At 35.3% G+C, this 25881-nt stretch overlaps 2 protein-coding genes across 3 annotated transcripts in view; one reads left to right on the top strand and one right to left on the bottom strand.

Annotated features, from left to right (window-relative positions):
* Positions 1-25881, bottom strand: part of LOC142981026 (uncharacterized) — a 116383-nt gene that overhangs the window by 26976 nt on the left and 63526 nt on the right. The window lies entirely within an intron of this gene.
* Positions 1-25881, top strand: part of LOC142981034 (uncharacterized) — a 79667-nt gene that overhangs the window by 6319 nt on the left and 47467 nt on the right. For both annotated transcript variants that reach the window (XM_076126692.1, XM_076126699.1), the window contains exon 2: positions 18059-18141. The gene's annotated coding sequence lies outside the window, so the exon portion shown is untranslated. The remainder of the gene's footprint in view (positions 1-18058; positions 18142-25881) is intronic.

Raw genomic sequence — 25881 nt, 5'->3', positions numbered from 1 at the left:
AAACTTTAATTGTTGAAAGAGCGCTTGAATCTTTTATTCATCTTCAACAACAAAAAGGAATACTGCGCAATTAATTACGTACTAATTATGCCTAATTGGACTGGTCATCGCAGAACAGATCATAAAAAAACCTACTTATGGATAATACATAGGTGTTTTAGGTTGTTTGATGAAAATATTTATTACTGATAGAGTGGTTTATTGATTTTTGTCGATATATTTTCAAATCCGCGATCAGAAATCCTGGGTATTGAGCCGATAAATTGAAATCTAGTTATCACAAAATGTGGGCCCAAACTGAAAGCTGAATTTTCAAAGTTATTTTAGTTATAGTGATTGGTACCTACTTTCATTAACTGAAAAGGGGGATATTAAAAATATAGGGTTATGCAATTATCTCTTTACGTTAGTTGTCCATTATCTGTTTTTTGAATACATATATGTACATATCATTTGGTTGCATGTATACCTACTTAATTACTTACCCTACCCTGTAGAGATGGATCTCAAAATATGTAAAATATTTTTTTATAAATTCATAATAATAATATGTCTTTATTAGTTAAAGCGTAAAATATTTCTGATGAAATGTTAAAAAGCAAACATCAAAGCGATATGCAGTAAAAAAAACGTATAGTATTGGTAGTTTTGTAAAATGGAGCCGCTGTTTGTCACGTATCCCATTAAATAGAGGTCGTTAAACGGGAATATGTCTGAGGCTCTTTGAAATTGCAATAAACTTGATGTATTTCTTTTATGATTTTTATTGACATCATAATGTTCTAATTTGGTGGTTGTGTGTAGAATTACGACTGTTTATCCAGTTGGTTCTAGAAAACAATTTAAAATCAGTATTATGTTCTGCCATATAAAAGCACTGATTTTAATGGTGTTTAAGTATAAAGAGTTAAATCAAAAGCAATAGATAGTCATAATTTAGTGTTAGAATAGGAAATAAAGCATCTTGATTTTGTATTATTTTGTAAATACTCGTGAGCAATAAATTTATTGTGATTGCAGTCTACGTTTTATTTTTATGTCCAGACTATGACATAATTCATGACCAATATTAAAATTGTTACTTTAACTTACTTGAAAATAGCATTATTATTTTATGTGCATTTTTTTCGCAAATTATAAAAATGTAAACACACTGAATATAAAATGACTGCATTAAAAAGAAAAAAGGTCTTTCAGAACCCTTAAAGCAATCATGACGGAATAATTTAACACAATTAAGGTTATACAAATAAGTTACTTTTAATCACTGTTTGATTCACGTAATTGGGGAAAGAAATACAGAGTACAAACGTACATTTAGTTTCCTAGAACTTCGATGCTTATACCACATATTCGAAAGCAATCTCCGCGCAGTATTATGTCCAATTTGATGCCACTACTAATAGGTACAGATTCTATGTTAGCTCTACGAAGCCACGAACACTGAACTCTACCCGTAGTCCATGCTACTTAGCATTTAGTGTAGATTCAAAATTAAGCAAGCGAGGTCAGAACATAGCTATTATTCGTATGAGTTTACTGACTATTAATTTTGGAAAAGCTTTTAAACTTTTTGTATTTTAACGATTTTGACGTGAAAAACAAAGAAATTTATAAAATTAATTAAATAACTAGTAAGTTAGTCTTTTTGTCTCAGTTTCTTTAGTCGAAATTGGAATCCTCCATTTTCTTTTATATTCCAAACTCTATCGTAAGAAATCAATATATAACTAAAATCCATATTATGATTAAAATTATTGATACATTTAAAACAGATAAATACCTTCAGCGTTAAAAGATAGTGTTTGCACGTAAATATGTAGATTGAAAACCTCCACAACGGATTTGAGCCTTACGATTATCGTAATAAGGGTGAAAAAGGTAATTCAATTTCATGGGTGGTGAAAATACACAACATATTATGATATGAAGGTAATGATGAGTTATTTGCGCTGTATAAGAATGTTCGGTATAAGCACGGTTACGTAAGGCCGTAGTGTTGGGAGCCACTTGGCGAGGCTGGCTTTATTTATTCATGCATCTATGATTCCTCGCGATGCGCAGTCCCACAGGCTCATCACACAACTCTATTATTGTTCTATTATTGAATCTTGAATTTTTAAGTCGTTCGGGGAATGGAAGATAAACTGGTTGTTCGGATAAAGCTCGGCTCTGCTAACGTTGTTTTGCTTTGTTGCATTGGATTTATTGATGTACGTTTGGTCGTAGGTAGTAGAGCCTTTTGTACAAGACGAATTTAGGAACGGTCATATCGTGCACTATGCAGTTGGTTGTTGGTTTATGTACGCAGGGTAATAGGCTTGTCAATATAATAATATAAGTGTCGAGTTCATTCAAAGCTTAAGCAAGTTTCGTCTTTTATACTCAATCTGGGTACAGTATTCGTGATGTCAAGGTTATTGTTATCAGTCGTATTTATGAATACTGGACCATTGATGCAGTTTTTATTCAATATAATAGTAATATCTGTCAGAAATATTCCAATTAGCGTTCGAAATCCCCATTCATATTCACGTTAGTTCCCTTGTATCACAAGTTTTGATATGCCTTCATATCCCAACAGCCCGGTGCCTCGCACAATTCAGCTCTTAATAACATTTTTCCTTTTGTATTTCATTTTAAATGAAATTGGTAACAGAATAATAAATGTATTTTAAAATTGCTTTTGGCGTACGTTTTATATCTTGTTAGTGTTGCGCACGGCGCCTGGGGGTATAAGGACGCTCTTTCTCTACACATTAGGATTATAAATATGTTGTTAAATGGCTACGTTCTGGTTTTAATCACGATTTTATAGTTGCCACAAGAAATTAAAACAAAAAAGGTTGAAAAAAGTCGTTTAACATCTCTATCGTAATTTAAAAAGGTGGTTCCATCGTTTTACTGACAGATACTGTTAGCTATCTTGACGTTTGGAAGATACAACTAAGTATTCCAAAATGCTATGATCCTCGCACTAACTGTCAATTTGTTAAAACTTTTTTGCTTGTTTAATTTGCAAAGTAGCTAAGCATACAATGACTACTGATTATTTTCCATAGAAACAATTCAGTTGAGTACTGATAATATTGGCAATATTCCTGAAGTTCATTTGGCACTGTAAAACGTTCACACCACATTAAGCCGAGGCGTAGTTTTGGCCGTCAGCCATAACTTTTCGTTGAAGCTTTTGATATTATTTTCGAATGTTAACTTATCAAATGCACGTTTCGATACCAAGCAATAGTTGTCCCTGTTGGTATGTAAATGGTATTGAATTTATTCATAGGAGAATTGCCTGAAAACCGCCTGAAATCATATGAATATATTAATTGACAAAGTTCAGACATTAAGTTGGAGTAAGTAACATTGTTTTTGTAAAACTTTGGCTTTGTAAAATGAATAAGATGATTTATTTAGCAAAGTTTTAGTTCAAAGATCAATGAAATTTCCATGTCAATGAGTAACATCTCATTTACCATTAGATTATGTCTATAAATCTAGTATGTAATATACCAAAAACATCGATTAAAAATGTAGAGGCTCCAAAAACAGGGTACAGAATAAATGTTTTGTTGTGTTTCAAAATGTTCGGATTTTGTTTGTTATAAAATCAACAGAGTAAACGTATGGAAAGGTCCGTAAACAAACAAAGTTCATTTCAAAAGCAGTATTATTTAAACAGTGATTATTACAGCGATATAACAATAAACAAATGTCGATGGACGTGGATTACGCCGGGGAATACCTACTTAATAAATTCCATTACAATTTTTGCCCATGGGTATTGTCGATATAACAATTGAAGTATCGCGGCTCAAACGCACAAAACGGTCAGATGAGAAGGTCAGATCGAATGACGTCACCGTTGAGGAATCGTTGGGGGTTCGAGGCTGTAGTTTCTATGGTGACCTAGTTAGATGAGTATAGTTTGTACAGGAGTAGGAAAAGTGAGGTTAAGTGGATGATTTATGTGTGTGGTGTGGTAGTAAACACGGTGGGTCGTTATCAAGCGGTGGTGGAGTGCGGCGTGATTGGCGGAGCAGCGGCGTGGATGTGGCCTGGCAGCGTGCCACGCCGCGTGCCGCTGATTCTGCACTCACTGCCACTTCACGTCTCCATTCCAATGCTTACATACTGCTTTTGTTCGCTGTAAAAACTACTTTGTCCCAATTCAACCACGGCGATAAGGAAATATTCCTATCCCCAAGGATAAATAGCTAGAACAACCTTTTAAGCATGTTTGAATTAAAGTCTTGATTGCTAACTTAATTAAAAGGAGGTTGTTCAAGTTAATTAGTGAATCCGAATTAATCCGAGCATGGGATTTGACGAGAGTTGGAAGTTTTTTCGAAATTGTTTAATCATGGTTTTCACGTTGTAATCTATTTTAATTTGGAAAGGCTATGCTGTAGCAGCTTGTTGCTAGATCGACCACTCAATTTAATAAAATATTTACATAATGAACGCTGTTTATTTACTAGCATAATTTACTAAATCGATGTTTTTTTAATAATTTGACGTAACCCAAATAACCTGCAACTTACAAGCTGGAACAAACTTTAATAGATTACTTTCATGAAATTGCTTTGAACGTTTGAAGTAGGAAATTGCATGGTGCGCGAACGCGATGCGGGATTTCGATAATGTAAACCTTATAACAGTTCAATAGCTCTTATTTGTTCCTACATAACATAGTAATTGCTTCATTTCGCTTCTACTAGTTAAGACTATTAGGTAAATACACGGAGTTCCGATGCTTAAATAGCGCAATTACTTAAACTACCCACTTTCCTCTTATTGGATTTATTTATTTATTTATACATCACTTTAGGCTGTATGGGATATACCCACTCGTATAAAATCAACACCACACACTCGTTTTGATCCTTCCACTTAGTTACTTCAATTAGTTTGACCACGCAAAAGTAATAATTGATATTACTTTTTATACAAAAGAATTATTAAAACGAGGAATGGCTTGGAATTTTATTAAGAACAATCACAAAGACACAATTTTAGTTGATTCTCCAGAATAATGTTTGAAATTATATCTATACTGTGAGAAAATTAAAAAAGCGAGTGCAGCGTCGCCGTGGGCATCAACTTTTGCAATTATAAAACTGCGTAGCGCGTACCTACTGCCAACTTCAAGCATCACGTAAAAGTTATTAAAAGCGCAGTATTTTTTAATAACGAGAGTACTAACATTTCTTCATCTTTCATATTTTAATTTTATTGCTAAGACAAAGAAGAATTATAACAGTTTTGTGTATGATTAAAGGAAATGTCGAGTGTTGTTTGTAGCAGCGAGTGAGTTGCCTCAAGGCAGCGAGGCTGTATGTCACACGTCCTTAATACCGCTTAGTACAAATACGACGTGACCCTCGTTAGAGGTTGTAAGCGGGTGATGTACAAGTATAAGTGTGATGCACGCCATTGTGGTTAGCGAAGTGACGATCGGGTACAGACGGTCCAATCGATATTACATTATCGTGATTGAGTTGGTCGGGGGACGGAGCGAGGCGCTCGTCTTGCAGCCGCGCACTGATAACCGGCATTGACCTGCTGTCGACATCAAAGTGGGTTAGGGGCGCCCCGATGACGCGCTGCCTCTCCCATGAGTTCCCTCTTGAGTCGTGTCCGCAAAAAATATTCGGTGCTTATAGTTTCTTTCCGAGCATTCTTCAGTCGAGTGCTACGGCCGTCTGTTTGTGAGCGTAACTGATGACTTGAAAATTTTTGTAGCCGCTTAATCGTTTTGTTGTCGTTTGAAGAACATCTTGAGCAATAAAAATCTCTTAAGTGTGGTTTGTTTACTCTTCTTTATATTCACTTGTTTTATTGAGGAGTAGCTCTACAGCCTCATGACACTGTTTGACTTACGTATATATTGTACTCCACAGGAACTCAAAAAGCGTTTTACGCCGACAGTCGCAAAATACATTCGCATTCACGGTACGTTAGTTACATGTCCGTAACAAAGCCCGATAATTGGGGATTTACCTATAATAGGGTAGCCGGTCGTTGCTTTGTGGAAATTGTAGGGATCACGGTAGATTAAAAACCAAAATCGACTTAGTCGTAATTTTTCAAGTGAGTGACTATGATAACATAAATTATTAATTCTAAGCCTTATAACAAGAAGTTCATTGGCTGTATAAATTATTTCAAAGAAAAAAATATCGGATGGACTTTAAAACAGTCTGCGAAGATTTCATGACTCTTATTAAAAACGTTAAAGTCGAGTCGAGGGGAAAACTTTTTCTTAACTAGGCTTTTAAAGCTCTTTGAACGAGCGGACATACAAAGCGCGATAATCGGGGGATTCACAAAGAGAAATTAGACTCGGGGAGTTGACCCTTCGCTTGTACCAACATAGACATACATCTACATAACGTTGTGTCTGTGTGAGTACATCGCACGTGGCTGTCGTCGTGTCGACACACACACTCACACATACAATTAGACACTGATTTGTTTGTTGCGTTTTATGTGTAAAGTTTTAACGTTGTCTTCCAACAATGTGGTCCATGCGCCAAAGTATAAATGTAGATCACGAGGTCTCAGTCCCGCCTCTCGAATTCTCAAGGAAATCTTTAGAAAATTTAGGTTTCAAGAAACTATAGCAGCATCATAAAATCGTAATAAAACGGCTTGGCTTCTATTTGCATAGAATTAAATAGATAAAGTAATTTGTAATATTATATTTTATTTGTATCCAGGAACAGCCATGATATTTCACGTGTTTAAGTATAAAGTAATTTCATTTTGATTATGCCAGTAATAACTACATCGGTAATTGTCCCATAGTGTTCTATTGAAACATTCTATCTGAAACCGCGTCATCATCTTTTTGACATTGACAAACGTCTAGTAATTAAACAGTAATCAATAAATCGTGATGCAAAGCGTTCATTTTTAATTGTCTGTTGAACAATGGCCCTGTTAACTGTGTAAGCAAATCAATGAGAGTTGCCGTTACGTTCCAATGATGCTACGAAAATAGTGACGGGGTCGTCTGCATGGCAAATGGCAAAAGCGAATTTAATGAGTACCAATCGATATTTCAGTCGGTGACGCCCACTCACTAACTATAGTATGAAAACTCGTCCAAATGTATACAAATGTAGTGATTTTTTTTTCGACAATTATTTATTTTGTCACTACAATCATTTTATTTTTTGTGATGGTTATGTTATATCTACTTATTACTCAGGCAACTGTGACTGACACTTATGTAAAGTGGTTTCGTATAAAGTGCAGCATTGGGTTTATTTCGGTCACCTCGCGTATTTCACCCTGACTTTAAGTAACAATCTCTACGGTAATGAGGATTATTTATAATTTTTTTTGTTACTATATGACTTTTTAAGAACAATGCTCTCTCTTTTTATAAAATGTTACAATTTACTCAAACCTATGTGTCCATTTTAAAAGCACCTCTTTGCTGGAAATAATTCCAGTGTCGCAGGGGACTAAACAAACAAATGACAAACGAATATTCCAGGAATATTCTTGTGGGAGAATCCAGCATGACAAGTTAAATCGTACACAAATTGAATTAATACATATACTGTCTCAGCGAGGGATGCACATTGAGAATAGTTCCGATCCAATCTTGTTAGAAGTTGGCCAAGTTTCTGTTCCAAGTCGCGTGGCAACGCTCTCTAGCGAATTCCACTAGTAATACTATGTGACTTATCCGATAATCAGCTTTCGTATTCTTGTTATGTTTACGTCTTCAAATTACTTATCTTCCTTTTGACGTGAGGTTGGAGACAGTTATTTTGAAAGGTTTGTGTTAAGTATCATATATTTGAAATTGAATTTTATGGACCATTAATACATTTTTTACGACATTTTGATAATTTTAAAGAGCTATATTTATTATAAATAGATTAATAGGTAATAAATTAGATTGCAATTATGATGAACCGTAAACTTTGCGATTCTGTATTTGATGAGTGACTAGGCCTATGTTTTAATTCTCCAAGAACGAAACGTGTAGTACATTTTGTAAAAAAATAAAGGTCTGTGTACGTTAGGAGATAATGATGAGATACTGCGGGGTCGGGATTAGAACTCAGACCTCTGAAAGGACAAACGTAATATTAGCGACGGTTAATCGTAACCCTAAATGTAATGATGTCACAGATAAAAACAAAAAGGTTCACATTTTCACGAGCTCCACGAGATAAATTCACACAAAAAAATGTCGTGGGTTGATGGAAACAAAAGTGTGTTTTAAATTCAAGACCGGTGTTATACAGTGATGAATGCAATTGTTCTGGCTTCACTGTGTGGGTGTCACTGTAAAATATATTTCCCTTATTTCGAATCCGAGAGTAATTCGTTTGTCGACAGCAATTTCCGATATTGTTTATCAATTTCAATCAACGTCAGGTGATTTTTTTACCGTAGGCTTCGTATATTTGTACCGTCGATGTGGGTTAACATGCTACTTCTCGGAAAACACAGAGTGCCCATGGGAAATCAGTAACTGAAGAACCTTTGGTTTGTACGGGGAACCTCGAAGGCTCGAAAGTATACGTTTACACAAACTTTATCATTAGCCCACCTGAATTTATTGACGTAGTAACAAGCTAATACAGCTTACTTGGCTTCTTACAAAATTTTATTTGTAAATCTTTTTCATTTGTGAATATCATGCACAGGTAGTTAGATTTTTTTAATATCTCTATTCTCCATTGCAACGACAAAATGATGCATAACGCCGGCGTTAGATATCCAACATAATTTCATCTAGTAGGTACAAAACAAAAATAAATAAAACTAAAACCATTTTTCAACATTCAATACAGGCCTAAAAAATCACATTTCCGACTGGTCTTTATTAATAGCCACCCCAGTTGTTGTGGCATATGGAAAATATCGTAAAGCGCAGCGCTCTTCTAGTGATAATCAATCACTTGGTGGTTTGACAATGAAAAAGTGGCGCAACGTTATGCGCTATCAATCTAGACGCCCGGCCGCGGCCCACTACAGCCACTACCTACCGGAAACACCCGTCCAGCAACACTAAATCAACCACAACAGCTCACTCACGTATCTCCATTGTTTTGTCCTTTTACAACCTTTGCTTACGACAGCCGAGCTTACGGTTCCAAGAAAAAATGTTCTACTTTCGTGAAAATGTTTGCTTGGTTTTAGTGTGAAATATAGCTTCACGTTTTTATCTAGTAGACTATCATTTAGTTCAGATTGCTATTATCGTAAAATTCTGATCTAAATAAACTTAAGTCCAGTGTTTTTGATGTTGTGCAGACTCGGCTCAAGATTAAATATACTTATTTTCATGTGTGTTGCCATTCTTTCCAATAGTGTCTGATCACCAGTGTTTTAAAATTTACTTTTCAATAAATTTTAATAATCAGAAACGAGGAAAGAAAATAAAAGCGTGTAAAAATGGTCATTAAAACGAGCCTGGAGAAAAAGTAGCAATTACACGAAGCGTTAACGTTGCCTGTAACAGGTTCTAACTCGGTAAAATACACTGGTGTTATGAACTGCTGTGTAATAGTGTTTTTAATTCTCAGCGCGGAGCGTGCCCGGTGCCGGCTCAATGGCTCACTCGCTTCTCTCGCCTTCTCTCTTCTCTGATGACGTTTACACTTTTTAACTAAAGTTTCACGAGCCCTTGCAAAGAGCGTTTACTAGCTCTAGTTGCGTTTTTATGCTGATTAACTACTTCACCCGTTCAGCTTCCTTGTTTCCTCAGTACTAGATATATTATACATTCCTTTTACGTGTTCACGGAATAGTAAGGATAATCTGTTTAATAGCCTCCACATTATCATCGACAAGTATTCGTTATTCTGCTTAGGTTTTGCATCTAGTCTCTCTCCGCCTTTTCGATGTTCTCCCGCTTATGTATTTTTCATTTTATTTCTAAGTAAAACTTTACTGAGTTTTCTGTCTGCACATAACTAGGAAAGTTTAAGAGCTCACATCTCCATTGTAGAAACATCAAATGCATAAGTCGGACGTGTTTGACGTTAAGAGTTAGAGTGTTAACATAAAGTGTTCAGGTTTTATTTAATGACTACCTACGATACTTTATTAAATTAAACTAATAAATTATGAATAATTAAATTAAATTAATAAAAATGCATTGTTTTGTTTTAAAAAGTTTTGCGGTAGCAAATTTATAAGTGCATAACATGATGACATAGGTCTATTAATTTATCTTCAATAATTGTGTCTGAGGAGATATGACGTTACGTAAAAGTTAAAAACTTCCTTTTCTAAAAAGAGGTTTTAATAGGCTCTAACCGACTTGTCACACAACACAATATCACATTATAGGTGTCGGTAATTAAGTAGTATTACAAACAACGAAGCCGTACGAGATAGTTCAGCCTACGAGCATGATACCGTGTAGGTATGGCTCCGACATGACAGACTTGACAAACTTCCACTATAAGCCTCCTGCTACGAGTTTATCGTAACAGGTGCTACCCTACTGTTCATACTTCCCTGTCTTATATTGTTATTAATATTGGACTACACTTTCTACAAGATATTACCCATACCTCACATACTTAAAACAAACAAATAATTTTATTAAACAAAGATAAATAGAAGTGAAGTCAATTCATTTTCTTTTCATATTAGGCGCTACGTTTCTTCAAAAGTTTGTATGAAATGTATTTCTTCAGACTTTCATTTCATAGCTTCACATTTATTTAATGGTAGAAAAACGAATAGAAAGCTCCGCAGACCGAACCTAATTTCAACTGTATATTGACTACAGAATTCCAATATCATTTGCCAATACATTTTCTGTATCGTATTCAGTGCACAAGAGATACATATTTCCTGCAAAAGTTGTTGAAATAGTTATGCGTGCCGCGGACTCGCTATGACAAATGGCGGTTTCCCTACTTTTATTTCGTTTTTTCGATTTGACGTCAGACTTCGCAGTGACACTTTGAAAATTAGTTTTGTACTGTGAATAATGAGTGTTATGATTTAAATTATGTTTTATTTCACAAGAGGAAACACGGCCATGTTTGTTTTAGTCGTGAACGTGTTGTTACAATAAAACAACATTATTGTCGTGTTTGTAGTCACCTATTGTAATTATCGCGTCAATGGCGTATCAATATTTAATGACAAATAACTCGGGGTGGGGTAATTATCCACTCGGGGTTATTCATTGTTTCTAGATATTTTATTACAATTAGTGGGGATAGTTTATTTTTATGTTTTGTGTGTTTTGACGCATTACGTAATGATATACAAATATTCTTCCGTTTTATGTACAGCGAGCGCTTTACTGAAATATAACAAACATGTTAATATTTTTGTTTGCAAAAATGAGAAGGGTTTTGAGAGCATTACCACTTAATACTTGCAGTTGTTTGTTGTTTTTAAGCAATTTAGTTTCTCAATAACATTTTTCTTACTGTAGACGTGCAGATTTAAAATATGAAGTATAAATCGTTTGTAAAAAAAATGCTTACCATTTTTGCCAGCAGAATTAATTATTCTTTAATACACTCTATCATGCACTACCCTTTACCACAGTAAATATACACAAATGTACTTGTGAAAATGGAGATGAAAACTGATAATTTAGTCAGTCACGACAACCGTACATTAAGAATATATCAGGAATCATTGTTTTTTAATCACGCCAAACGTATATGGCTGATAGTAATTGAAACTACGAACTAATGACGGCCAGCTATAAGTGAAAGTTAATTTTGAACAAATAAACTGATATACAGTTCACAAATTGAACACGGGTAATGCTGTATTTTCGTGCAGTATCGTGCTTGAGATTATAGTTTAATATTCGCACTTTTAAACTAAAAAAAAAAATATCTTAAAATTGTATTGATGAGGCCCTGTTAAACACAATTTAATGTCAAACAAGAAATGTTGCTATTTTGATAATATATTTTGGTAACGAACTATACGGAAAGAAAATATTAAGTATAATATATTAGATAATTATATTTGATATGTAACTTTCCGATTTTCGAATTCGAAGTTCGTTTGACTCATATGAACGATATAATTTCCTGAAAGTCTTCAGTTTGTGAGAGGTGTCCGTATCTCACGGTAACATTAACGATCTATGGGTTCCCATATGTCACCGGTGACGTATTTCCGTACACCGTTTCCATGGCGGTGCAGATTGCAATCTCTCAACATTTATCTCACGCCATTTAAAATACGAATCACCCTCCCTGACCTGAGGGTTTGAACTCTGAAAATGTGTGAGATTCTGTAGGGAAAGATTTTAATAGAATATACACTTATTTTCAAAATTACACAATATTTTCAATATTGTAAAATATAGGACCTGCTAATTTGAGTATTTAGTAATACATTAGACCTACATACCGTACAAGGAAAAGTATTAAAAAATGAAGATGGTGAACTAATCCACTTCCTCAGAATGAAGTAAATTTCCCTCTAAAGGGGGTAAATTCCTTTGCTAAGGAAGAGATAAATTCCCATTTCTCCTGTCCTTGGAGACGTATCTATGCATCAATAAAACTAACTCCAACTCGTAAAAATATTGAATGATGACAGTTTTACTACGTAGCTTTGTGATGCAATAAAATACAATAAAAGCTTAGGGAGAAATAGTTCATTTCAAACGTCAGAATGAAAAAGAGCTGTCAGCGGTTGCAAGCGTTCGGATTAGAAAATGTTGGAATGAATATAAAGTTAGCTGCAGTAGGCAACTACTTCGTTTTATTTCCAACGAGATTTTGCCGCTGCCGTCACTCACATGTTACTTTTTTATTGCTTAGCTCTTTACATAATGGCTTGATGTTTTATACGTTGTAAGCGAGGCTTTCAATATAAAGCGGCTAGACTATTAGATTTTGGCGTGCACGTTTCGGTTTGAGGGAATGTTGTATTTAAATTGAAAACGGATTTTTGTTTTTGTGTATTGTTGATGAAGGAATATGATTTATCCGTGGCGGTAAGAGGCTGTTACGTGTCTTTAAGGACAGACATAAAAATAAATAACTTTTGAGCGACACCACTGCTCTAAATGATCTTTACTGTCAATAAATTTATCAAGCTACTAGCTGACCCACGCAACTTCGCTTGCGTCACATAAGAGAGAATGGGTCAAATTTTTCCCTGTTTTTGTAACATTTTTTACTGGTACTCTGCTCCTACTGGTCGTAGCGTAATGGTATATAACTTTCCTCAATAAATGGGCTATCTAACACTGAAGGAATTTTTCAAATCGGACCAGTAGTTTCTGAGATTAGCGCGTTCAAACAAACAAACAAACAATCAAACAAACAAACAAACTCTTCAGCTTTATAATATTAGTATAGTATAGATTAGTATAGATTACACATGTACAAGTTGCAGAAACAAACGCCTAACGTACATTCTAAAACATTTTCCTGAAACAGTACGCGTCGGTGATTTGTTGATATTTTATTTAAAATACAACACGTTAGCACGTAGCGCATGAATGATTTTCAGCACGTTTTTGTTATATTTAAGTTTTTATATGACAACAACAGCTGACTACGCCGAGGTGCGAAGTTTGCAACACTCCTCATTTGAAATTCTCTCGATGTAGTATAATGATTTATTATAGCAGTCGCTGTTTTTACATAACATTCTCCAGTGGTCTAGTTTATGTTGTGTTGATGTGAAAATGTGCCAGTTGTTACGTTGAACTTAGTGCTGTAAGCCTATTTTTCGCAAAAAATTGCTTACCATTTTAATGGTAAAGAGATTCTATGATATGCCGTAAATAATAATTTGTTGTTGTTTTAAAGAGGAAGAAATGTTTATAGCTCTTTAAATGTATGTTGGACTTTAAGGAGTTCATGAGTCCACTTAAATACGAACATAATAAATAGAAAAATAAATAATGTGCGATAAAAAACGTATTAATATTTCTCCAACATAACACATAAGTTTAGTTAAGTTGTAATAACCGGTAAAAGTAGATACACGCTTATAAGATTTCCTGTATAACAAATTGTAATTCTCGGGGACAGGCACATTTAGGGCGAGTTGATTTTCAGCGCCGGAAACTCTGCCATGTTGCGTGGACTGAGTAGCGGAAAAGGCGAAACCTCACTTCCGGTCAAGGCAGCTCGTTAATATTTTCCTATTTCTTTTTTATAAATACTTTCTTGAGAAGGAAATGCTTCTTATGAAAAAGTTGGACCCTTGTTACACGACTCTTTATCTAATCGACATCAAGTGTTCTTAAAGCTTGCGAAAGTAATTATACTTTTATTTTTAAATACTTTCCACGTGATGTTACATTTTCAATAAACGAGATGTATATTTTTGCATTAAGTATATGTAACATTCAATACAGCAAACGGGGACGTATGACTCGCGCGACGCTTAAAATGTAATTTCGCTTTCCAATAACGTATTTCTAACTTGTCAGAGTGGAACAGTAACTATAAAACAGTGACTGGAATCGATTCAGAATGCATGTAAAACACTCGTTGTAAAATTGATTTCTCTTTAATAAAATCTGATAGTTTTACAGCGAGTTTGTGCTGGATAGAAACAATTTGGAACCGTCGACATAAAAGTTAATAAAGCAATAAGGTCATGCTAGTAAAAATCGTCGATGCACGTCGCAGTGTGCTCGCTGTGACTTCATCCATACAATTTTCATTCGCTTCTCAGAGTGTTTAATATTGAAATTACTATCGTAACTTTGTATATGAATATTTATTCTCACGGGACTTTGGCGAGACGGGCACAACTTCGAACAATAATAACATTACGTGATGCTTTGGATCGGGGTGGGGTCTCCACGTTCAATATTTTGGGTGATAACGTTGAAAATCCCTGGATTTTCTTATCTGAAATAGAACGTGGGAACGTTGTGCACTGAACAGTTTGAAATATTGATGGTTGATGTCTTTAAAGTGGTATGCGTCGCACGTCGACTGCTTCAACTAGTTATTAGTGTCGTCGTGCTGTCGTTTATGTCTAGAATTTGATCGAACTTTGAAGGCAATTTGTCCCGCTTTTTAATTTTATAAGGCTTCATGTGAGTCACAATGTTGTGGCCAGTCACAAACGTAATGTCACAACAGTAAATACTGTATCTTTTTTAAGCATAAATGGTCTCATAGACTTCAATGCTAATTCGAAAGTTAAAGAACACATTAATAGGGGCCGATATTACCATAGTTCTTGTTTAAGTAATAGTTTAGTTTAGATGTTTAAACATGATCGCGTACACATAACATGGCATGCCCACAGGGAATAGCCAAACGATATTGGCACTGCATCGACATGCCCCCTCACGTTTTGGCTGCGCTCAGTGCTCTGCATCAAATGTACGTGAATGTAATCGACTTGTGATTTGCTACTACCGTGTTGCATACACAAATATGAGCTAACAGCCTGTCATTCTCAGAAAACCAACTAACTGAAAGCACTTTGAGAAATGCCAAAGATTTTAGGTTAATGTTATTTCCGTAATCGATTAAAGTGAAACTTAATATTCTTTTTAATTTAAAACTACCGATAAATAAGGATTGGCTCTTTAATTTAACTTTACGGTATAATTATAATATGACCTAATTTTATATTTATGATTGATTTATCTAAGAAGAAGAGTAGAGAGAAGAAGAAAAGAGAATCAGAGAATTATCATTATTAGAGAAATTTCATGTAAAAATAAGGACGCTTGAACGAAGCAATAAATTAATTAAACATATATTTAAAGAGCCACACATTTTACCCTAGGTAAATGTAAGTGTTTATACAAAACAACAATGTATGGTTACACGTAATATCGCACAGTACAGTGGCGTGTTTATACAACAACACAAAAACGTAATATACATATAGAGTATATTTAGTTAAATGGCGATACCATCTACACATTAATATGTATTTCACTCTATTTAAAATAGATTACTGTGGACTTCACACGACTCGTATTACAGTTAAAACTAATAACTATCTAGAAAATATTTAAGTAATATTAATATTTATAACTCTAATATTTCAACAAGTATTACACCAAGATATTGGGCACAAGGCTATTGCCGTTACATAAATATGTCAGTGCATATGAATGCCCACAAATCCGTGTAATTCACGTCGACGTAAAATTGAAAAGAAAGTGTCAAGAGAGTTTTATTGGAGTCATGGCTACGTTGTAAATTTTACGACGGTTGGTGAGTCGTAAACGTGGTCAATACATGAAGGGTGGTCTGTAGGCAGTTGCGTGTTACCGGTGCGGCCGGAAGACCCCTGACCTGCCACGGCCACGTCTAATTACAAAGCCAAACCTGCGACCTGTGCACAAACAGTTTAATGAAGGCGAGGGTGTGTTTAGTTACGCACTATGTTACTTGTTACCTGTTACCTGCACCGCCCATGATTTACTACCTGCTAATTGGAGGATTTTCGCACCTCGGCGAATAATAGTGTAGTACTAAACTCACTGTTTTATAGTGTAATCTCTGTACCGTAAAATTCACTTTAAAAGCTCTTGCTGCTACTATCAGCCAAGATTAAATCTTATCTATTGTAACAACATTTTAAAGGTATATACGCACATAATATTCTATAATTAAGTATCAGATGTAACAGTTGTGTGAATGAGCGATAACATCTAATATCCACCCACGTACATACATTCGTAATAATAATTGATCAAACGAACAAAACCAGCCAATTAAAGTGATTACCTATTCGATGAAGTATTTTCGATAGCGACGAATATGTTTGATGGCAATTATCGAACCGATCGTTACTTCATAACTGAAAGTACCTGTTATCGGAACACGTATTTTATCGACGAGGTGATCACGTATCTATTTTTGAGCTGAAGGTTTTATCCGGTATGTGTATGTTTAAGAGACGTTTGCACATCGTTTCCTACGTGACTTCGATGTACGTTCTTGACTAGATTTAATCTTGAACAAAGTCGCTGTAGAATGTAGATGGTAGGGTCGGCTACTGAAATATAGATATTAAGTAATATTCTGAGAAATAACTTATTTTAAATACGCATAATAATATGGCGGTGAGTAGAAAAAATAAACGCTTTTATAAATTGTTTATATGAACGCGTGACGGCGACATTTTGTGTTTGTCCTGCCGCTCATATATGGCCTGTATTTAATTAGAGAGAACTGATAATACATAAAATAACGAAAAATGGTTCACCATTATTAACTAAATAGGTTCTGTTACCGTTCATCGACGATAGAGCTCTGCAACAGTGACCTATCTCGATGCGTTTTTTACTTTTTACAGTGTAATCGATTAACAAATGAAAGCCGATGAGTCCATCGCCAACTAGTGTAATAAATAGAATATTTATAATATTGTTCAACGACAAATATCAAAGGCTTTTTTACTTTTTATCGCAACTCGATAACAGTGTTATAGGAGCAGAACAAATAGGAGGAGCACATTCTGAGTGGAACAGTTGGAGCAAACTCTCCCGGGAGAGGGAGACAGCTCTCCCACTGAAATTATTCATTAACTTAGCAAGCCTTCCAACCACTTTGTGCGTTCACCATCAATGTTTGCGGCTCGTAATCATATTACCTCTTGCTTTGAATATCTCTTCGGTTTCCAATGTTTGTTTTCAATTAATTTGTTTATATCGTGACTTGGATTTGACCAAAGATAGGGGTTTCATATGTACAGGACTTACAACTTTTAAAGTATTCCTATAATAATAGTTCCAATTTTTTTCAGATTTGTGCTAGTTTTTCATCTAAGTAAATACACATTAGTAAGAATATCATGTTGTTTTACTTTACAGGCATTATTATAAAACAGTAATTGCTATTGTTATTTCTAAACATCTTCCAGTTGAATTATTTTGTGTTCTGTTTCGAATGTTCGTTTGTTTTCGTTAGCAAGTCCGGCGAAGCTTTCTAAGCTGTTTTGTTTATCTAACCCTTTTTGTTTGATCAAGTCCGGATAATGATTACAATTCAATCAATTTGCCGACATCTGTTATCTGTTATCTACTCTTCTATTTTCGATTTTCTGCATGACTGATTGGTAAACTTTCTTTCTGTCCTATTTCCAGAGAGTAGCTGTCCTCATCGGACGAGCAGCTCGCCACAATGGAGCTCATTATCTTGCGCCAGCACCGACGCACCCAACTGAAAGGTACCGCGCCATGACCTCCACACACCCTCATTTAACTACTACCTCACCGCTTCTATGCAAATCATCCTTTATCAATGAAACTCCGCCCGAAATAAACCTACGTGACTGTAGTTCTATTACGATACCATTGAGGTTTTTAGTAGCACATTTCTGTAACATGGTTCTATAAATAACGCAATGGTTTCGTAACGATATTTAGGTACGCGTTTCGTGGTAGTTTTACAGACGTCAGCTGATTCGTGTCGTTGGCTGGCTCTCCAGATCAATAGTTTGGGAACGGAGACAGTCCTTATGCCGTTATGTTGTTTCGTCGTCGATTAGGATCGTTCTAATTCCTTCTTATTACTTTAAGACCTTAGTTTGACAAATAAATTAACAGATATAATCTCTATTGAAATTGTCACAAAAGATGGATTATCAGATTGAACATATGGTTCAATAGTGGTTGAAATTATATTGTACGTAATAATTTGATCAGTCGTAACTCGTATGTCATTCTTATCAACACGTATTGTTGTTAATCAGAATTACTAACAAATTCATTTTGTTTGTAGAAAAAGGGCATCAACGAATAGTTATTTTAATAACGCCAAAACGGAAAAAGAGAGTATTATTTCATAAATTCCTAATTCTTTATTCTGGCTGTTCGTTTGCGAAGCTCCGACCTATAAATTTATTAATCCTCAGTAATGTCACATAAAGAATTATATGTATAAGCACAATATATCTTTCTGAGATTTAGGTTGAAACTCAGCGTCTGTTGAGAATATTAAGAAGATTAATAAACTTTGTTGAGAAGATCGTTAAAGTAGGATATTATGATATTATATAGAAGTTTCCTGTTAGATCGTGTTACTGTGCCGATGTGGATCGATTCATTACGCCGACTTATGGGTTTTTCCACGAGAGCGGGGATTAGCCGGGTATTGCTTCTTAGCCTGCGCCCTACGCCTAGGAACGGTGACATAGATAACGGATCAACTAGTATTATTATAGTATTAGCGCCTGATGGGCTCATATGAGATAATATCGCAGTGTAGTTAAGTACTTTGTGTTTAGTTACACTTACGTGTTAAGTGTTACACAACTTAGTTTATCGATAGCGCTATGATGTGTCTATGTTGTAAACTGTCTTTCTACACTGCTATCGTACTTAATACTTCAGTGCAATGTTGCTAACATTCGCTCATCGTCTAACAATAAATTGTAATACATGACACAAGTGAGCTATAAGCGCTTGTTTTTTACTTTAAAGCCTGCTTTAGTTTAATAATATAGTAGAGAAACATAAGACAAAATAGCATTTCTTCGCCTTAAAATAAATACAGATTTATCATAAAGAACAAAGATGCACAGATATAAACAGAAGCCTGTCAGATAGAATTAAAATCATATTGTTAAGTATAATACTTCCCGTTTCCCACCGGGCTCCGGTATTCATTCACACCTTCCGTTTTCCTCGGAGCGTGGAGGCTGTCGTGAGGTATTTTTTATAAAAGCTTCAATCTGACCCCACCATCAGGTGGATAGGGACCGACCGGCCCCGGCCATTACGCACCAAAACATTGCTCCCCGCTATTTATTTCTACGTTTACCTTGACTCGTTATATCTGTTTATACGCAATTATCCTCAAGTTATAAATAAAGTCGCAATCGATATATCATTTTGCCGTATCGTTTTACGAATCGAGTAAGTCTTTGATGAGGTTTATTTGCCAGATATCATATTTAATTTGTGACGTGATTTTGAACTTATCCAGAAGTAGAATTTATACGTATAAGTAGGTATACTTTATCTTGAGATAAATACTTTATTCGCAAGAACATTAAGTACGCCATTATAACATGTCTATACTTATATTTAAAATAATTTGAATGGTATTCTTACCCCAAATTATACATAAAACTTATAAACAAAGATTTACAGTTTGATCTTTATTTGTTAGCGTATCGCCTACTTTATTTTAGTCTTCAAAATCTATATAACACTACAGACGTAAGTACTACTAAGTATATCATTGAGTAGATAGAACGTAACTCAGTCTTTAGTATCAATTACAGACAAGTCGGGTCAATGTCTGAGTCTACGTTGAGACTGGTTACGGCTTACTTTTCTACCTAGCCTACCTACTTATGTGCGTCTGAACCTAGGCTTGTAGGTACTGTTAGATCTAACCATGTAATATAGATGCTTGAAATATAAAAATAATACGTAAAGTGCGTTTTGAATAATGGTAAGTTGTAATGGATGATGTTGTCATTCAATTAAATGATCAAATTAAATCATAATATAAGCATGAACGCACTGTCAGTCAAATGTCGTATTGATGAAAGCAACAGCAGCTGTTTCAAAATTTGTTTCTAACTACAAAGAGGATTTTCTTGAAACTCTTATTACACGTACCTGTTCGTGATCACGAACGCGACTCATCCCTCCTTCAAGAATCCTTTGAATTCAGTAATTGTGTGCACTTATTAGAGTGTCGTCGTTTACCCGAAACTCAGGTCGAGACCCAGGTTACGATGTTGATAAGACACGGCTTGCCTCTATCGGCAAGATTGCTTTTTATCGAAGAACGCGACCCTTCGACTCACATACCTACGTTACGTTTATGCCACGCCTCACTAACCTTTATGCATACCTATTCTTTAAATTATCTATACAGTCACTCGGTGTATTAAGTCTATGAAGAGTATCGAAGAAAACGCAAACATTTTCATCAGGAAAATGTATGCAAGGTCTTCCTTGTTTTTACCTTCGAGAACTTTCTGCACATTTTATGTTCATTACAAGGCCAAAGTTCAAAAAAGTCAAACAACATCAATATACATATCGCAGTGTCGTACAATATTTATTAATAAAGTATTTTCACACCGTATTTCAGAAGAGTCATAAAACAGTTTAGGGCTTCACCTTGTATTATTCATGAAGCGGCGCGTAATACGTCATTAAACAGTCGTGAGTACGTTAATAGCACTTGGTGATTGTAGTCGAGGCATATTTCTAAAGAAATAAACATGCGAAAGCGTTTACCTGCAAATCATTCTCGTAGCGCTAAATATAGGTGTTATACGTCTACGATGCACGCTACGAGCATTCTACGGTGCTACGCCGTGCTACAATTTGCCATCGTGTGGATTAAAACCTATAAATCTACCGTAGCAACGAAGTCTTTCATTAACATTTTAGGGTTATCTATGTTATTCGAGTCGAACGTACGAATAAGATTATTTCAGCGCACTTTAGTATATTATTGTTAGTATTTTGTTAAGACAAAAATATTTATTTTATTTGCGTGATTTTGTTGGACTGTGTTTGTTTTCTGTATCACTTAGGGAGTTCATTTAGGTTAATGAAAACCAGATTTATAAGTTAAAATGTATAAGCGTTCTCGTACCTATACTTTGGTAGGATGGAAATCGTAATTCAATTCATTATCTGTTCATAGTTCACGGATTATGTTAATTGAATGGACAATAGTGAATTCGTGCGTTGTAATCTAATACGTGGGAGTCACGAAATAATCTGTCGCTGACGGCTAGATCGAAGAAAATAATAAAATATTTGAAAAATAAGATTTTTAAAACCAATTTTATGTACGTGCAAACGATCGCAGTGCCAGTTCATGCAAACTTTATAAGAAATGTGAGTTCGACAAAGTTTAGTTTAAAATTCTGAGGATAACACAAGTTGAAAGTGTAGGTATTAGTAGTTACTTTATCTGCAAAGAAAATAGTAGTCGCCCGATAATAATACTGTTAACTGAATATCTTGTACGTACATATAACGTTGCGTTAGTTTTTACGCTTAATGTATGCGCAGTGCACCTAATGTTAATTCAAGATGACTAAAGTATTTATGATGCTAAAATTCACTTGCTACAATAATGGCGGCACTTACTCACTCACTTGTCAAAATTTCTTTTTTAGAAGATGGAATTTATCAACATTAAAATATTGCAGAAATGCTACTAGTTTTCTTTAACGATTTGCCCAGAGTCGACAGGCGTGTCCATAACGTAGATAGACGTAGAAATTATTATCGATTTTCTCTTTGCACGAATAACTGGTGGACAGGATAGATGATTGTGTCTATCGAGTCACGCTACGACTTACATAACACATCATATTGCATTGTGCTCTGATTTGCGTTACGTGAAAATTGTTCCACATTTGAAACTAGGTGTTAGATAAAAAAGTTTTATGTGTATTTACGAGTGTTTTATGTAAAGTGTTCGCGTGTCAAATGGTAGCTTAACTATGTGGTGGCTCGGAGCGGCGCGTGGCGTGTGGCGTGTGCTGGCGTGCGCTGGCGTGGCGTGGTGCCGCCGCCAGACACGATAGTGCACGATGCAGTGCGCCGCAACAACGCTCCACTAATTCATGTTCATACGTCACTGCCTCCGTTATCGGGTTTCCGGTGGCGTGTGCAGCAATACCATTTTATACAAGAATAATCTATGCAAACCACGGTGAGGTAAACGAACCTGTTTTGCATTTAGAAACACTTAAAGTCGGTTGTGCCGCCATCATGGAGTGTTACTCGAGTGTCAACTGTTACTGCTGTTATGGACGTCCATTGAATTCTAACAAAGGGATTTGTTGAACAATCCGATTCAGTGATTCAATCTTTTTCTAATTTGCATATTTGTTTACACTCTATTCAACAAATACGCGAATTCGTTTTTCACGAATTCTGCTACAGTAGGTTTTCAAACAGCAATTGATTTCAAACACGATTATCTGAATGAATAGTGCTATTAGTGTACGACGAATTATAAACAAACATTTGTTCGAGAACATCGTGTGAAGGTCGTGTGCGTATTTTTACAAACTTCATTCAATCTTTGTTCTGCATGTTAAGATATCGCGGAATGTGTGATACGGTTTTATTATTCTTTTATTGTACGCATAAACATAAAATATATTTATTCAAATGTAGTTCCGGAAACCCTACTTTGTGTGCGTTTCACTAATATATTATATGGCATAAGTTGACTCTGTCGAGAGGGTTGAGTAGTAACTACGCCGAATCCTTTAGTCGATTTTCGCTTGTCGTTACGAGGTGCTGAGTTCTATATACATACATACGTACTTGTAACTCTATATTTGTAGTAACTGGCGTGTCAGTGTAATCGCGACATTCGCATATTATTTATTGTGCTAGAATGTACATACTTGACATTTTTCATTTACTACAAGGATATTTACCTGCTATTTCTACTCGACTTACAATTGTTGTTTACGTTGTACTGAAGTGCTTTCTAAGGGGAGAAAGCTTGCAGGTTGAGTACAAAGAGTAAAATTTATTTAATCTCAGCTTGAGTGCGCTGTAAGGAAACTTTATTTATATTATGCCAATATACTTACTTACAAATAGTGTTTTCAAACATCTAGTAAGTAGGTATATATTATGCAATAGATTAATAAAATATAAAAATAAGGATATTTTTAGTTTATAACAAACGTAGAACAATTCATAACATGATATATGCTTTAAGGTTTGCCAACTCCTTGTCATTATTCTAAAATAGTGCGGCATGTTTTTGTATGACTGGTAACTATAGATACACGAATCGGATTACCCTATCTATCTCTTGTTTTCTCCCACAACAAACAGATTAGAATTAGACCATAATAACACATAGATTATGTTATACCCTTTTATTAAAACACAAATGATATTTATCGCGAGTTTAACAAGCGGAAAATTAATTAGAAGCGTAGCGATATCGCTTTAGTCCCGATAATTAGTAGTAAAGTGAGTGTGTCAACATCAATATCGTAACGTTCTCGAGTATGACGCAATTGTTTATCGCACACGTAGTTCAGTGACAGGGATATGTCTCGCGATACGAGACTGTTTACAAAAGAATCAACGTTTTAGATTGGTTGATGTTGTGGAACTGTGCAGCATGTGTAACGGTTACTAGAGTTACGTTGCTTGTTGTTAGATATCAATCTATCCGTTTTCTTTGATAGATTATTGAAACTTGAAAATTGCAAATAGGAAATACTTTTGAATACTTAAAGTGGAAACGTTTGCATCGTATTACTAAGCAGCTGCTAATCTATACTATACTAATATTATAAAGCTGAAGAGTTTGTTTGTTTGTTTGAACGCGCTAATCTCAGGAACTATTGACCGAATTGAAAAATTCTTTCAGTGTTAGATAGCCCATTTATTGCGGAAGGCTATAGGCTATATATCATCACGCTACGACAAATAGGAGCAGAGTAGCAATAAAAAATGTTACAAAAACGGGGAAAATTTTGACCCATTCTCTCTTAAGTGACGCAAGCGAAGTTGCGCGGGTCAGCTAGTGTTTTGTATAGGGCAGAGCTTTAGACTCTATAGTTTGAGTTTTTTTATTACTATTATCATTATTACCGTTGTTAAGCTCATAGGTATGAATATTATGTTAATAGGGTTTAATAGTGTAATTGTTCTCAGTAGCACTGAGATGTACAGACCTAATCCAATTGATGACAATAAGCTTGTTAGATAATGCAATTCAGATTGTATTCAGCAATCAAATGTGCGTATACGTTATTATAACATAGATGAAGTTAATTTTCACACGAGATCTAACTTTAGCAATCATAATCTTGTTCCATTTAAATGCAAAGCGTTTTAATCGGTTTCACGGGGGCTCTGACAAATACTATATGCAAAACTGAGTTTCAGAACTGTTTACAAAGGCATCTAATATCTGTATAGACTTTTGTTATAAGTTGAACGTTTGCTAGGGAGGTAAAAGGGAGTGTTTCCATTCAACCGATTGGTCCCACCTATTAAGGGCATTAATAGTTTAATCAAGGGTTAAAGTTTATTCATGACTTGGGCCTAAGCGCAACTGATTAGGGTCTCTGTTGTCATTGTTGAGGGACGGCCTCCGTACGCGTTTGATATTGACGTGAAACCTTTATCCGTTTCATTTTAGTATCGACTACGTTTTCTCACTTTTAATCCATACTTAATATTATAAATGCGAAAGTAACTCTGTCTGTCTGTCTGCTACTCAATCACGCCTAAACTACTGAACCAATTTGCATGAAATTTGGTATGGAGATATTTTGATACCCGAGAAAGGACATAGGCTACTTTTTACCCCGGGAAAATGACGCATTTCCCGGGAAAATTCAGGTGGCGAACGAAGTCGCGGGTAAAAGCTAGTATTCAATAATTCAAACAGTTTCATTCATAGGTGCTATCTTTTGACATTAACTTGCATAATATATAAAGTGCTTGCGCAGATATTCATATACGCTTAGCTTCACTTCTAAGTGGAAACAGTACGTGGAACGTAAATAAAATCTTAATAAGACAACAGTGCACGTATACTGAGCTAAATTTAATTTGCTGCACAGCGAGTGGCCCTCAAACGGCTGTTGTGGAAAGTTACGAAGTCGTATCGTGGCCCCTCGAACAAACACTAACTCGGATAGACGCTTGTTATTTGCAGACTACTACACTCTTCGTTCAGATTCACACTATCGACTACATCTACTCTAAATCCATTCAAATATTCTCCAGCAGTACATTCTGGTTCAATAATTTGGAAAGTATTTGAGAAGATCGTGGGCGGTATTGACGTTCCTTCGTGCCTTAATTGCTAAACAGTTTAGTTTATCTGCGATGCTAAACAGTTCACAGCGCGGCGAGATACTAAATACTTAACTAAATAGTTTCACGTATATTTTCCACAAGTTAAGCACAGTTTTACTCACACCACGTAG

Source organism: Anticarsia gemmatalis, chromosome 2, assembly GCF_050436995.1.
Source record: "Anticarsia gemmatalis isolate Benzon Research Colony breed Stoneville strain chromosome 2, ilAntGemm2 primary, whole genome shotgun sequence".
Classification (NCBI taxonomy): Eukaryota; Metazoa; Arthropoda; class Insecta; order Lepidoptera; family Erebidae; genus Anticarsia; species Anticarsia gemmatalis.
Note: the sequence above shows the minus strand (reverse complement) of the source record. Positions and strands in the feature narration are given on the sequence as shown.